Source organism: Stegodyphus dumicola, chromosome 5 (assembly GCF_044657685.1).
Source record: "Stegodyphus dumicola isolate Sdum_Otavi_A_Nest chromosome 5, ASM4465768v1".
In the NCBI taxonomy this organism is placed as follows: Eukaryota; Metazoa; Arthropoda; class Arachnida; order Araneae; family Eresidae; genus Stegodyphus; species Stegodyphus dumicola.
In genome coordinates this window covers 160,759,911-160,777,012 of record NC_140772.1, presented here as the reverse complement: position 1 = coordinate 160,777,012, position 17,102 = coordinate 160,759,911, and the positions used below count along the sequence as shown (strand labels likewise).

The window sequence follows — 17,102 nt, the reverse complement described above, 5'->3', positions numbered from 1 at the left end:
TTATTATATTATTTATACGTTATATTTTCATGCTACGTTTATTGCATATCTTATTAGCCTGGGATAGGGCTCCGGCCCAGGAACCCATGTTTCGCGGCCTGCGGCTACCTATGAATCTGAGCTTTTACTGAAGACGCGACAAAAAGAAACCATTTTCATGGCGTATAGTTGTCATGGAAATAATTTAGAACTTTCTTAGATTTTTATGTTGTATATAAAATTATTGGCATCAGTGAGAGGAAAGACTGTGCCGAGATTGGATCACAGCCAGTAAATAAACAGCTCCCACCCACGAACTTAGTTACCTTCTCTACTGTTTCGCAAATTCCTCTTTCGGATACATCTAGCATTTTCGACCACTAAATTTTCGTCGGATATAATGACAGAAGCGAAGTGAAGACAGTTCTCTTTTCGGTAAGTAACGGGGCGTAAAATAATTTCCAGCGGTCGTTTGTCATTGATGGATGATTGAGTTAGATTATATAGCAAAAACGTGAACAAGATGAGAATTCATTTCTCTTTGTTCATGAGACCAGACAATGTATTTCAGTGCGAAGTTTCTGCTTTTTTCGTTTTAAAGTTGAATATTTCGCCCTAAGTAATTATTTAGCTTTACTTATTCCAAATACATTTATTCATTCATATTCTTTCAGCCGTATATTTTGCACTTTTAGCATCTGAATATCAGAAAAGATAAGAAACAATTTATTTAGACTTTGAATTGTATTTGCGATAATTTAGGCTGGTGATAAAATTTTATGAAGAGAAATTTTAAGCTATTTTTATGAAGAAAAATTATATTCCATTTGGAAGAAGAAAGGAACCAAGAAGAAAATGCGATTCCATTTGGAAGCAGCGATAAGATCCTTTGCACAAAATGCAATTTCCTAAAATATAAAATAAAAAATATTAAAAAAAATCATAAAAAATTATTTAATAACTTTTACGTTATTCTCCTGAAACGATAATAATGTACAGTTAGTGAGTCAAATATTTTAAAAATAATAATATGTATAAAATATAATACTCTAAGAGACCATCGATATAATATGAACTGAATGAGGTATTATTTATGTTTCGCCTTTTTTCCCCCTTTATACTATATAACTTCACTATAATCCTTCCTACGATTGCGTACTATTGCAGAAATGTTTACCATAAATATTTCGACATTTCCAAACTTTATGCATTCATTTGTATACGTTAGAATGTTTTATGTATTCTTCCATTTTCCTGTATGTAAGAGTTTAAGCTGCTTGTTTTTCTGAGCAGAATTTAATTCATGTGATTAAAAAAAATACGGCTAAGGTGATCAATACACAAAGCGTGTAAGAAGTTAGAATATTTTCAGCTGGAATTTTTAATCAGTTTCAACTGAAATTGCCAGGCAAAGAGTAGTGGCAATAATTACTAACACATTTTTAAAGATATTTTCTGCAGCTGGCGAGGTGTATTTAAGAAAGAGGTATAAAGATGCCTTGCTTCTCCCGAAATGATTGCTTCCAATTACATAAATTAACTATAAAGTTCATTACAGTGTGTTCCTATGGATTTTTGCATTAAGAGTGACTTTTTATTTGTTACTGGAGTCATCTGTTGTTAATGAATATATTAATTATACAAAAAAGAATTCGGGAAACAAATACTCTAAAATGTCTCATCGATGTCTTGCAGGATGTAATAGTTTGTTTTTCAAGCATACTTACTCTTAATTCAAAATATTAGCTATTTCTCCCCTTCCTGCTACCATAGGCGAAAATATTTTTGGCTTCGGTTATTATACATCACATATAAGAAATACAATGCCTGAACATCAACTAAATGGTTTGGGTTCATTATCCATTCATTAGCACATCTACATAAATAATAAAGAAAATATAGAATCTTAATTTTTTGTAGGGGAGGAACATAATTAGCAATCAAATAATTAAAACAATAATAAATTAGCGTTATATTATATAGTCTTGAAGGTTTAGTTATCGTTGAATAATTTAAAATTTTTAAAAATAATTGGGTAAATTTGTCTAAAAATTTTCGAAGCGGGGAACATGACCTAATAGTGTGGTCACAAGATAATTTTTGTAAATTCAGAACAATTATTTTGAAGTTTTTTTTATTTCGCTTCATTAATATACGTATGCTTTTTGTGCTCTAATCTTTTTTACTTCCCGTTTTCGAGAAAATACGCTGTAGGAATATGCTCTCAAACCAGCGGCCCCAAAATAAATTTCAATTATGAGTTTGTTTTAAGGATTTCAAGATTTTAGTTATTTGAAGTCCGAATTTATATTATTTTTATTTTCATTAAAAGCAAACATGACTAACTCATGAGAAAGTTTATAAATGGAGTTAATTAATTTATAGTGTGATATAAATCTTATTCAAAGATTTGATGATAAAGATTTTATTAACTTTTATTTGCACTCGTCAAAAAAAAAAAAAAAAAAAAAAAAAAACAAGCTCAGTTACGAATTTTCGTACAAAGAATAATGACTTTGTTTGAGAATACATTTACACATAATCAGCTTTTATTCACAGCTGAAAATTAGTAAGAAGAATCCGACTAACCAGAGAACATCTACAATCTGTGATCCGTAAAAGCTGCAAATTTCTATTCTCTCCAAGGCTGCAAATATTAGCAGCATCTAACGCCATCAAGTTTCAAACTATAGTAAAATATAAATATTTGTCATTATTTACAAATGTTTATCATCTTTTACAAACAAGCATATATATTTTTATTTATGAAGAAAAACTTCAAAGAAAAATTTAATAAATAAAAGAATGAAACAAGGTTTTTATGATTTATAACTAAGTTTTCTTCTACTCTGTCAATTTTCTGTGAAAACTGAAGTCATTCTCTGAAAGCTTTTATAACTCGTTTATTTGTGCTTTAAATTAAAGTATTTAATGTTTAATTAAATGTGTTAGAATAATTTTAAAAAATGCCAATCTAAGACTTTATCCCCCACAACACAAATCCTCAGAATGTCTCATTTAAGTCGCAATATCCCGGGACATACTTAGTATGTCCTGAGTATGTTGATTTTCAGATGTCTTGAGGACACTGTAATTTAACATCCTGAGGATGTCTTATTTAAGTCGCTATGTCCCGGGATATGAGAGGATGCCCTAAAGATGTTGATTCTCAGATGTCCTGAGGACTTTACCAGTTTCACATCCTGAGGATATTCATACTGCATTGTCCGGAGGACTTCGGTTGTCGAACATTCTGAGGATATTTGTTCTGAAGTCTACCAGTTTTAGCTTTTGACATTGCACATCTGAAACTTGCACATTATTTAATTTTCATATTTATTTTACTAAGTCGTTTCTAAATGTTAGACATAAAAAATATTGCTATTGATGAATATTGATATGATTGATGATTTATTCTTTTTATTTTGTTATTAATTGTAACTGCCATTTTGACATTTTAAAAAATTTATTTAGGCATGGGAAAGATTTGATTTTTTTATTATAGGCAATTATAGGCAAAAGCTAAGTAATATTACTTAGTCAATATATTTGAATTACAAATTGGAATCAACAAAAATATCTTACAAGTTTCAAACTATAGATTTCAGACAGAAAATAAATCTGAATTTTTTTATTGCGGTTTTATTATTATTTTTTTTGTATGTTTTAACAACTATTTAATGAGTGAAATATAAAATTTGTTTGAAATATTTTTCGTCTTGTTAGAACAAAATGTGTCTGGTCCGTCAACAGGTTTCAGACCATGCTTTCGGCCCACATGCAATTTGAGTTTGAGATCATTGCTGCAGGCCATGAATAACTGCAAAGATATTATTGGGAATCGCACACTTAATTACAACTGTATGTGTGTAAGTCGGAATACTATAAATTCAGCAAATCAAGTTACTTCACAATTTTGCAACTAATTATTTTTAATAAATTAAGAAATTTTATTTGCTAAAATTTAATTAATTGGCTAATTATGAAGCATTTAGATAGCTTCTAAAGGTATTTGCGAGCATTTAGAAATGATTTTTACTTAATTAAATAATACATTTATCACGTGAGGTATCTGTAAGATTTTGAGAGTATTTATATTTTTATAGTACGTATATTAATCAATATTTTTTAATATGTATGTTAATTAAATATTAAAGAACTCTAAATAATTTTATTCACAAATATTAATTAGCAATTTATAGCCTTTTGCTCCCGTTCTCCTAGATGAAATCTAATAACACCCCTTGCTCATGCAAACTACAGTCTTGCGCAAAATTAAGAGAATTTTCACGTTATGTCTATTTATGAAAATCTAATGGACAGATTTGATTGAATTTGGTATGAATATACATTTATAACAGAAACAGAGATGTACCATTCAAATGACATTTTATGTAAGCATTATTATCAGTAAATCTCATAATGCAGAGATGAACAAAATTCACGTTGTGATATCGAACTGAAAACGAATCTAATATGAGGTAGGCTCCTTCTCATAGCCAGACAGGTAGCGCAGCGTGACGGCACGTTGGACAGAAGACAGTTCAGGAGTTCCTGTGACGGTCGATTCCACTAATGCAGAAAGGTAATTTTGAACTCCGGTATGATACTCGCAGGAGGATCGCGAGATGAAATTGCCCTCTCAAGAATATCCCATACATGCTCTGAAGGGTTAATGTGAAGAGATCTGGCTGGCCAATCCATGCGGAGAATATCCTCACTTTCCAGGTAATTGTCAAAGATTAAGCTCAACGTGGACAAGCATTATCATCCATTAATAGAAACCCAGAGCCACCCGAGTCTCTGAAAATTCGAACTTAGGACTCTACCTGTTTCTATACTTCATAGAAGTCAGGAAACCTTTGTCAAACTCATGCAGGGGTTTGCGACCATACAACATAATGCTCGACCAAAGCCTTACACCGACGGTGTCGGTTTCCAAACTCCAAGCTCTCTCCAGATACAGGTATGCTGAGAATCAGTTTTCAAGCCGAATCCCGACTTATCTGTAAAATTCACGGTACTCCACTGTAGTTTTGTCCAAGGCGAATGTTATCTACACCATTCTAAACATGCTCTTTCGCATGCTACAGTGAGCATAACACGAACAGCAAGTCTATTGGAATACTGCCTTATAAACATTTGAGCAACTGTAGACAGTGAAACTCGACTTCCAGTGGAAGCATCTACCTCACGTAAGAGTTGTGAAGCTGTAGCAATCGTATGTCACCGTGCTGAAGGTGCTGCCAAACAAGGTCCTAATTCTTTGCTGTGGATCTTGGTCGACATTGTACAGATTTTCTCGATATGGATTAAGTGTCTTGAAACTGTTCCCATGAATTTCAGACGAAGCGGGGTATTACAATGAGCTCTGTAGCCACCTGTGCTTGTGACTGTACTGCCTTCAGTCTACCGACAATTCTTCATCTCATTCTCTCATCCATACCTTTGTGACTACTCATTTTACCTGACCCTTATAAAATTTACACTTGCGCAAAACACGGCGAATGTCGTGAATGAGTACAAGCACACGAAGAGCCTAAAACTTCTTGTGCTTTCATATCCCCTCCATAATGACAGAGCTTCGCAGACAAGCAAGGTCTAAGTTTTTGACTCTGAAAATTTTCATAATTCTTCGGGGGCATAATTAATACCTTTGATTCAATATTTTTCGTAAAAATAGACATAACTTGAATATCCTCTTAATTTTGCACGCGAGTGTGTTTCGTTTAATTTTATGCAGCCGATAACTACCATTATTAATTTAACGGCTGAACAATGAATACAGTTTGAGTTAAAACTAATTATTTTGATATGGACTTTTGAAACTGTGTGCATGACTTTAGGAGACTAAGCATTAACAGACTATGACAAATTTATGCGTTTCGTTTATAGGAATGATCGTGTGACAATCGGAAGATATTAGTGATGAATGCTGATAAGCGGTGACCGTCTTTTAGTCTCGAACAGAAGAAATACTGAAACATTTTACGAAATGGAAAAAGTAAATTCCCAAGAACAAACTAAACGAGAAAAAAAAGAGCGAATTTTGCTTGGAGAGGGGAAGAGAGGTAAGTATAAAAGTTATAGTAAATTTGCTTCTTCGCTGCTAAGGTTTAACGTCCGCGCACTTTCTCCGCAGATTATAACACTTACGAATTTTATAGGTCCAATTTCTATGGAACAATCATTATCCTTTTCTATACTATTTCATTTGCATAAAATAAGTATTTGGTGCTTACTTTTAGCTTGGCAGTGCCACGGCTTAGAGATCAGAACAGAGATTCAACTGATGTTTTTAAAGGCATATACATTTTGAAATAAGGCTCATATATACGTTTGTTTATAGATACAAGCATTAGAAGGAAAGTTATTCATATTATAAAGTTTGATCATCATGACAGAAATACATTCCTTTGCAACTACTAAACTCTAAACAAGAATTTAGGGAGAAATTACTAATTGGTGGCTTCTTAGGAAAATGCCCGAGGTAAAGGATATATTTCTAACTGCTGTATTGACATTCGGCTGTTACTCATGAGAAGTATTTTTTTAAAAAAATTCTAATAGTATAAGAGGCGCTAAACTTCTACGCAGCCTCGTATAGGTTAATATCACTAATAGGTATTAATATAATTCGGTAGCACCTTTTTTAATATCCCGTATTCACCCCTAAAATTTCAAACCGAAACTCCCCTTCTTACAAAAGTCTTTTCTAAGGTCATTGTAGTCTGTCAGCTGTAAAAGTTAAAGTAACGAATATGCCCACTACTTGTATCACCGCTTCAACTATATATCATACTTGCTTTAATAATGTTACATATAAATGCCGAAATTAAAAAAAATATCAAATAATTGCGAAGAAACTTATTCCAGATTCCAAGATAGTCGGTGTCTAGGATAAAGAGGTGTTTCAAAACAGAACAGGACCACATAATTGTTACTGAAGGAAACAAAAACCTTGTCATTACCATCCCCTTCGTTACGTCACAACATATAATGGAATTTTTGAGAAATTCTCAAAACATTCTAGGGAGATTAATACTTTGTGAAAAAAGTCTGCTTTAGGAATATCTGTGAGCCTCATCGTAGGCATACATTTTGATTAGATAAGAACCCATACAGTATCATCCTAAGATATTTCTCAAATACCATTCAAACAGCACTTGAATAAATTATAGCCCACATGCTGTTTATAAAATTCTTAATAATACCTCTTCAGTTCCTCCTCCTTTTTAGGTGCTTAAAATACTGGTTTCGAAACTCATTACATAACACATTAATGTATGTTTCGATCAATAAAATCTAGAAACTGCACATAAAATTTTTAAATATTACGTTATTATGTGAAAATGTTGTAGTACATTGATTTTTTATTAAAAAAAATTTCATTTAAAAATAACATAGTTGCAAATACTTTACGAAGTGAAAAAAAATTCTCTTGCGCATAATTTACACAGTTACCATGTTTATTGCAATCTTATTTTACATTATAGGGCATTCTTCATATCATGCAAAATGGGTGATAGAAACCACGAAAAAGTGTTGGTAGAAAATATGACTTAATAACTTCTGTAGTCTTCTTCTTCTCCAGGTTTCAACGATAGATGGCAGTAGTAGTGCTATGCAACTTGAATTGATGGACAGCAGGTGAATGTGTTTCAAATGTCGTGACTTGGAAGTTTATGTAAGGAATTTTTTAAAAAATTTTTTGAGAACAGAAAATAAGTGGAAATTTATAATTAAATGATTGATAATGAAATAGTCCACAAACGTATGGAGAACATAAAATAAGGCGTGCATTATCAATCATGTAAACTGCGATATTTTTATAGCAAACGAAAATATCCTTTTTCCCTCCGCAAAATAATGAGATGCATTTCGAAAATAGCCTTCAAAATGCATATGCTCCTTCTTAAAAGAGAAGGCAGTCGGAGTCTATATGGTTTATCAGAATGCTTAATATAGAAATCAATTTAAGGAAATAAATTTTTGAATAAATAATTTTTAATGAAATCGTTTTAAAGCAAGTAAATATCAATATCAATATCATGCTTGGTTAATCCACAATTTTTACTTATGGAAAAGAAAAGCAATCTCATTAATGCGCACGATTAATTGTTGGAAATGCAGGTAATTCGTGGCAATTTGAAGTCCAATAAACATCGAAAGTCGATTTAGCTCAAATCCTTCACGAAATTCTCACACCTTTTATTTTAGAATTTGATTTTCGATAACAGAAATTCATAACAGCTCGCAGTTTTTGCCGGTCTGTCGAATTTAATTTATCAAGAATTCGCTGTTGATACGAATCATTCTTTTATTCACACAGAGAACAAATAAGTTAGTTTTAGTTCGAAGTTCTGATTAATCATTGTATCATATATAAATGCATATATAAGAAATCTCTGATATATCACTGTTTATAAAGGTAGAATTCCAATGAATGTTGCAAAATATTACGATGGTTTTCTTTACATATAAATGATATTAAATAATCTATTTTTGCATTTTATTAGACATAATTTTCCAAGCCGCTTCTTTTAAATGATTTGATAAACTGGTATCATAGATTTTTTTAGCAATAAATATTAATCAAATAATTTATGTAATTAATATCGCGCCAAACTTCTTTGGTAGAATATTTCAAGTAATAAATAACAGTCTGAATAAGTTTCATAGAAATTCTCAAGGAAAGTTAGATTTTTGAATAGTATGCTTTCAGTGAGAAATGAATTAAAAGTGAGATTTAAAGAACTATTAACCTAAACATGGAAATTCAGCTGTTCCTTAAAAGTTTTAAAATGTCCTTTCCCATGAGATTTCTATTCTTTCTAGTCGACTTAAAACTTTAACCTAAATTGGATAACTGTCACTTTCTTTTTTAGGATTTTGCACAAACTCAATATTCATAACTAACAGACCAAAATTAAAAGAGATGTAAATTGAGTAAGTGTTTTAAACAATTTAATTCTATGCAGTTCTCCCAAAAGACAATTATATAATAAAAGAATTTAAATTTCTTGTTTTAATTTAATTTACGAATGGAAAGAAAGATTTATGAGCATTTTTAATTCATTTAACAAAAGCAATTTCAAACTATTTTCTTATCTCATCATAAGGGAATTCAATCAATTAAGATTTTGAATGACTTATTTTAATTTAACATTCTAAATGCTTTTGTAACCTTCAGTTACATTTAAAACCTTTTAATTTCAAGTCATAATGTTAGAAGTGAGAGCTGTAACTGTAATCATTAAGACACCTGAAATCTTTTTTATAGCATTTTCGAAAGAAAAAATTCAATTGAGAAATTTAGAGATCACACATCGAAGAATTAGTAATTCTTTCTAGAGTCATACAGATTTTCTTTTAAAAAGTGCGAAAGATGTTGAAATTTCGGCTTAGTTTAAAATCATTATGTAATACTGGCATAGTTAAATTAACTAAAATGCAATTAAAGCATAAAATATGGTATGGTTGAAAGACATATTCAGACCGTTAAACGAATGCGAGAAAAAGTGGAACAACGGTGACTCAAATTTAGTTTTAGTAGCTATCGAAACTGTCTTATTTAATTTGAAATTATGTAATTTTTAGATTTAATGTTTGAAAGAAAGATGATATATATGTAAGAAACTTATCTTTAAGGGTTTTCCAATCTAACTCAACATATTCTCTTAAATAAAATGACAAGACCTCGCTTCTCAAGCATTCAGAAACCACCAAGGGCCTGTCTGTGTCAGCAATGCTTTCCCGATTATGGCATTTTAAACCTGATCAAGACTTTTAAAGCTAATTATGACAATTTATTTTTCCTGATTTTGCCCTTTCCCAGTCTTACTCCTTTCCTATCCTGCCTTTCCTTCTTTCCCGAGTTTTTATATTCAAAATTTGTTGTATACCTATCCCATAGCTCAGAAGATGAGGAGAGGTAAAGCTCTAACACACCATTTTGAAAATCTGGATTTAATACCAGATTCTCATTCAAAGACGACAAATTTTTATTCTTTTTAAGACAAGAGGTTTTGCACTATGTGTTTACTCCTTGCATTCTCTCTTTAGGGAGGATACAAGAAGCAATAGCACACGCCCACTGTCCCCCTAGGAACACTTCTAACCACCTGTGATAAGGTTACATAAAGGAGAAAAAACTGAAGATTAATATGGGCAAGGATGTCTCGAGAGCATAAGATGAATATTATTATTATTTAACTTCCGAATACGTTTTAATAGTTGTTAAGTTGAATTAATTGTTTTAAAAATAATATTAATATGTGTGCATTGTTTCAAATGTAGGCTCGAGAGCCACGTAAATTGTAGAGATATTGGAATTTGCTTGGAAAAAAAAAAGATTATTTTTTCTCTTGTTCATTGTATGCGGCCAATTTTTCGGGCGTTCAATAAAATTTTCATGCGGTTTTCCATCATTAGAGTTTTCATTGGAGTTCAACACCACACCATTGAAGCATTAACACTACACTACACACCCTAAAACTTTCTTGTTTTGTTTGTTAGGAGATTCAACTATGGCTATGAAACTGACTTGGGCTTTCTATTTTCTTTACCAGTCACGATCCTCTGAGCATAGCTTAGCACAGAAGTGCTACCATATACACACACACAAACACATACATTTTATATAAATTTAAAGCAATTTTTTTTCTTCTTATTGTAAGAAAAGTTTTCCCTTTCTTTTTTCTTATTGTAGGGTAATATTTAATTATATTTTTGCGTTATTAAATAAATTTTAGTCTTCATTTTGTATAGTTTTGTATTGTTATTAATTAATATGAACGATTTTTGAAAGAAAAACAGAAAAACTTGGACAATTGTACAATGCCAAAAACCAGTTACTTTTTTGTAAGGAACGGAGGTTGTTTGATATATTGTACTTAAGTGTCCCCCAACCATCAGCAAGCTGCTACGCTGATTTTGTTGAAGAGGAAATGTCAAATAATCGTCAAAGTATTATTGTATTATTTAATATTACATTATATTATTATGTTTTATCTTGAATTTTTCTATTTTATTAAATATGTGTATCCACAATAACAATTTATTCTATTAATTATAAACTGAGTATTATATTTCCATATCAAAGTTCGCAGATTAATCTGTATTATAATACAGATATTTTCGCCAACAAAAATTTGAAAGACTTTATTGAACATTTACTTTGTGAAATAATTTGAATATTTACTTTGTAAAACTATTTTCGTCAAGAGACTATAAAAAATTGACGTTGGACATTCAAACAACTCGAGGACTTTATATTTGTGTTAATTTGTTATTTAGTTTTATTTAGAAGTTATATATTTAGATTGTTATAATAGTTGTCAATTACATTTTTAAGTATTTCGTAATCTGTATATGAAAAACGTCATGAACAATGGCGGAGCACAGGAAAACCTACAGGCTATATCCTTTATGCTTCCTCATGTCTTTCCTCATATGATAAATTTCCTCTGCTTCGCTAATATTGATACCTTTTCTCTCAACATGCTCTCCCAACCTTTCTTTTGAAGGGAGGAATATGTAAGATATAACATAATACGATTGGAGACCTCAAAATTAACTATTGATTGTGGTGTTCTCCGCCCCCTAAATTCATTTTTTCTCCCAAATTCGAGATCCTTCCATGTTACATAACGCTGCTTGAAAAAGGTAACTAAAACTAAAATTGGCCAATCACATCTTCGAGTACTTTCTGCATCTACTAGGTATAAATAATCTTTGAAAAACAACTGCGTCATTTCTTTCCCTAGCTTCTACCCTCCAAACAACTCTGTGCCGCTTATGCTGCCCTGTCCAAAATGCTTACGTCTAAATGGATATGTGCGAAAATAAAAATTGGTGATTTGTCAAAATCCAGTTTTGCTATCTTCATCTGTATGCCTTAACCATCAGCCATAACGGATATTGAAAGCTGCTAAAAAGTACCGGATTCCTCCTACGCATCGAAAATACTATATATATATATATATACTTACTCTGTTACCCCGAATCAGTGAGCTCAACTTTTTTATTCCTATATGTTGCTAAGTTATGCAGTTTCTGCTTCAAAAGTGATTGAACTATTATTTTCTTATGTTCCGATTAATGTTTTTATATCTTTAGTTAATCTGCATGCAATAGCTGCAGAAGTATCAACAATTTAAAAGATTAAGGAGTGCTAACCCTATAAGGCCGCTATTTGCTTGTATTTGAAATTTAGCAGAATAGTGAATTAAGTCAGTTTGTGCACCAATTCCAGTGTATTTTTGCCGAGTGGAACCAAAAGCAAACTTTCAGTTTTGTGCACCGATAAATTTATCTTCTAACCCGTTGCCCGAATTACTTGTTTTTGCATAGAATCTCTAAAAATTTTTTTAAACTCTTTTTAAGTGTATTTGGATTTTATATTTTGCTGCATTTTACAAGTTTTAATGAAGTTGCTTTGGGATTTTATGTATTTTTGCCTTGTCGCGAAGTAAGAACTAATTAATTGAACGAGAAATATATCTCTAATGAAATTCGAAGAAATAAGTTTAAATGAAATGCAACAAAAAAATGTATATAATGTGTATAATTTACTTAGCTGTGCAAGGTCACGTGGCATCCACAACAGATATTTTAATTTAAATCTTCAACCCATGTGGGTATTAACCGCTCCCTATTTACTAATCCAGCGAATATGATTTTAAATGTGTATCGCATAACTTTGAAATTGCATAAAAATAGATTTGGCTTAAAAGGTTGGAAAATTGTCAGTTATATACAATAAGACCCTCAACTTATGTAGTGCGCGACTTACATAATTTCACAGTTATATGAATGTGAAAAAGCCGTATCACTTAAAACTGAAACCTAATAGTTAGAAATAAGAATATTCTCTGTCTAAAAAACATGGAAACGTAGATGAAAAGTTGAAAATAATTCATTAATATAAAATGAGAAAATTATATCAACAATAATTTGAGATATAGATCTATTTTCACAGTGAATGAGATAATAAAGGATGAAGTTCGCAATGTTATGTAGGGTTATTATGATTTTATATAATCAGTAATTTATAAAATGATTATATAAAATCATAATTACCCTACATTATGTAGGCTTTGCTGTCGCTTCTTTCCGTTTCCTCATCAGCATTTAAGTAAGTTTTAGAGTATTGAAGACGAGGGATTTGGATTGTAAGACCGAGCGTGTTTCTGCGTCTGAAGGCCACATTACTAAGTTTCTTTAAGCTTTGCGTTACTGCTAATTGGTACTCCTGTGAGAAGTTTTGAGCTAACTTTGCGTTAAATCAATTGTTTTTGGCATTTATCAACATTTTGCTTTTTACCGTCCAATTTACGAAAACAAGTTAAAAATAATGTGAAAATAAATCTGAATAAATGCATATGTATTTTTTGAGTTTTAGAAAGGATCGAGAGGAATGATTTTCTAGCACTGGCAAAGTATGAGGCGAAACAGGTTGACGACCGTTAGTCTAGTTGGTTGACTTTTTTTAGAAATTAATTTTAGTTTTACGCTCTACCTTTAGCTTTAACCCAACAAGAGAGAATACATCAAGTTTCATTGAATCTTAAATTTGTATTTGTGTACAAATTGGCTGTAGTGAGAACGATTATTTCGCTGAACGTGAATGAGTAATTGTGCATGAAGAACCATTAAGCAATCATACTTTAGTAAAATAGTTCCGTAGTAGATTATAAAATTTAACTTCGATTAACTGACGTCACGGGGTTACAACAGTTGCTAGTTCAATAAATCATACACGTTTCCTCAAAACAAGAACATGTTTTAAGGATTTTCGTCCAAAATAAGATAAAATTTGGGTTGTTTAAATTATAGTTAGAAAGATTTAAAAATTGAGTCAAAATAATGGAATATAAAAATGGAGAGTAATACTCCGAGGGAGTTAAATTAACATTTCAGAAAGAATTTTGATTTAAAGAATGCAAAATGTTTTATATATTAATGCATTATTTTCTGATTTAGAAATTATTGAATGAAATGAAAATATTTCCACCCCTCATTCTCTATTGAATTATATTTTTTTCATAATTCTGCTCAGTTTCTCATTCCATTTTGAAAACGTTTTTATACTATATTGCATGAGTATGATAAAAGTAAGATCTTTTTTATGAATCTAATAGCTATCATTTCTTTTCATTAATAAAATTTAATAAGTTCTTAGAAGCAACAAATTTAAAGTGCAATACAATTACTAAGCAATAATGGATAAATTTTCTTAATTAAATTACAAAATGTATAATTTACGAAACTTATTTTTGTAATTTTCTCTAGAGTTTTAATGAAACCGAAGGATTCAAATAAATTTTTCTTAATTAAAATGGTTTCTACTTATCTAGATACTTGAATTAATGCTCCTAAATCATTTGAAACGTCCAAGACGCTTATGTGTCCAACAAGAAAAAGCTGTTTCATTAACATTCTATCATTCCATCGATTATTTATACTTCCTTTAGTTTTGCTATTCTTAATTATTTATTTATACTTCCTTTGTTTTGCTATTCTTAATTATTTCGGAAATGAATTATTTTTGATGGAATTCTCGGTAGTCACTCTGATATCATATTGCGCTACAAAATAGCTAAATGTTCAGCTTGAATTGTTTGGTAGAATGGCGTTTCTGAGTTTTGGGAATGCAGGATGAATTCCTTTAATTTCACGCTTTTGCAGTTTGTAAATTCTAAGCAAAAGAAAAAGAGTCATTTAAGGCTTTTATATTACAACTAATGTGCTAAGCGCATAATATCAACATTAATAATTATGCATTCTAGTTTTGCTGCTTAAGTTAAGTTCCGCTATCAAAATTCCAAATAATTCTCAATCGCATTCTAGAAGAGTGAATTTTGATTAAACACAGATAATCTTATCGAACAGTACGCTCTTTAGTAAAAATTTGTATTGTTATTCCCCTCACTTTCATTATCTTTCTATATAGATTAGCAGTTGTATCTGAAAGGGGAAAATACAATAAACATTACATTAAATTTATAATCTTTTTATTCTGATATATGTCATCATGTAAACCCTTGTGTTTAACCTTCGATTCGTTTATATTTAACGGGGCAGCTGTTAAACTATATTTTGGAGAATAATTCTTTTTCATTCCTCGAACAATATTTGCCAATAAATCGTGTACGCAATCCTAAGTTTGAAACTAATAGTTTGGCATTAAAATCTACGCCTTCGTTCATTTATTTTATAAAATAAGTAATGATTACAAATCTGGCATAAATGTCACCATTTTTTTGCTTCATTAAAAAAAATGAAAGAGGCAATAGTTATCTAGAGGATTTTTTCGAACATAGGACAGGACATAATTTTAGTTCGAAAAAGCTGCAGTTTAAAACTATTATATTTCCCTAAAATAATGTTACGAATTTTGCATATATGTAAATAATTTTAGTGAAATTATACGTGAAACTTTAGTATCTTTGTATAATGTAACATGGAATGCCTGAGAAAGCAAAGCTTCGCCGGAAAAATAAGATTACAAGCTCAGGTCCATTGAGGTAAATAGCTATCTAGCGTAATTGGCGAAATAACGCCAAGTTGGCAATGGTTTTGGCGACTAACTTTTCTTGCCGAATTTGGTATGAAATCGCCCAATATCGCAAAACTTGATGACCGTTTGGCGACTTTTGCTCCAGTCCATGTATAGCTGTAATACTGCATTTGAATCACTGTAATTGATCCCTATATGTAACTGTATCTGGAAAGTGAAGGTCAAAAGTGGACAAATGAAAGTCTATGAAAAGTCATACCAAAGTCTATTAAAGTTGATCACGTTTGTGGTATTGTAAAAGCGCTACTCTTTTAAAAGCGCACTTTTTAGTTCCTGAAGGGTCCGGAGAGGCATTCGGCGGCTAAGTCATCTCACACGTGCTCAATCGAGCCCAAATCGGTGAGTGATATCTTTTGTTTGCAAGCATTGTTGCATTTTGTTGCAAGAGGGATATTCAGATCTTGGGTGGCCACCATTTGTCTACTTTTGACTTTCACTTAATGATGCCTTTGATCCATAACTACTGAATACTGATCACTCTCAGAAACTATATTCACTGTAAACAACATTAGATGATTACAGATGCGAATTCCAGCATGCGTTCATTGCACACCATATTGTCAGTCACCGAATTTGGATATTTCCAGCACTAACTTAACCGTGGAAGTGCAATTTTGCTTCAGTTGTAATTAATTAACATAAATAATTACCGTATTAGGCAGTTATTGCAATATTAACTTAGTATATCTTTTTTCATTATGTTTTAATTTTGACGACCGATATATTTTGAACGGTAACCTGCTGATTGTGTTCTCTTGTGCTGATAAGAGTGTACGAGTACTTTTGTGGAAAGTTCCATAAATGCAAAGTGTTATTTTTGCGAAAATAAATTTTATCAGGCTATCGTCAATTCAGCGTACATTCAATCCAATACGAAACCGAAAGTATGTAACAAAATGTTTCATCACTGTTATGAAATTATACTTTTCTATGTGAAAGTAAGATTATACAAGATAATAATACATCGTGTAATGCATTAGGAGTAGCAACTATTCTATAAAACAGTGAAAGTTTGATTTACATTACAGTTACACTGCATATATTGCATCTTCCTTTTTAACAGAAATAAAAAGATTATATATACTTGTTTTAAATAAGAATTTTTAACAGCTCTGCCAAATCGACTAACATGTCTATTTACAGAATTTGGTGGCTCAATATAACTTGCTTAATTTTCTGACGCAATACACTTCTGTTAGGCGGAAAATTTACAGGCATCTCTAAATTTAGAATATTTTTATCGGTCTCAGATTCATTTTCATAAACGTCTTCAGCTTCGCTGATTTTATTCTGATAAATATTTTTTTACTGTGAAAAACGTTTCAATTTCCTTCTTTAGAGTGTCTCCTCTATTTTTTTCTAGAGTTGTTGTATATATATTTCCGCAGTTGTTCTGTATAATATGTAAGAAACTTATCCTTAAGGCTTTTCCAATCTAAATCAACACATTATCTTTAATAAAAAGACAAGGCCCCGCCTTTCAAGCATTCAGAAAACACCAAGAGTCTGTCTGTGTCAGCAATATTTTTGCTGGCACATT

The 17,102-nt window shown here is 31.1% G+C and overlaps 1 long non-coding RNA gene across 1 annotated transcript; it reads left to right on the top strand.

Moving 5' to 3' along the window:
- The first annotated feature begins 302 nt into the window (after positions 1-302).
- LOC118190560 (uncharacterized) lies at positions 303-10,394 on the top strand. Its single transcript, XR_004758446.2, has 3 exons — positions 303-414; positions 5,875-6,050; positions 10,045-10,394. It is a non-coding gene; the product is annotated as an uncharacterized LOC118190560 (long non-coding RNA).
- The last annotated feature ends 6,708 nt before the right edge of the window (positions 10,395-17,102 follow it).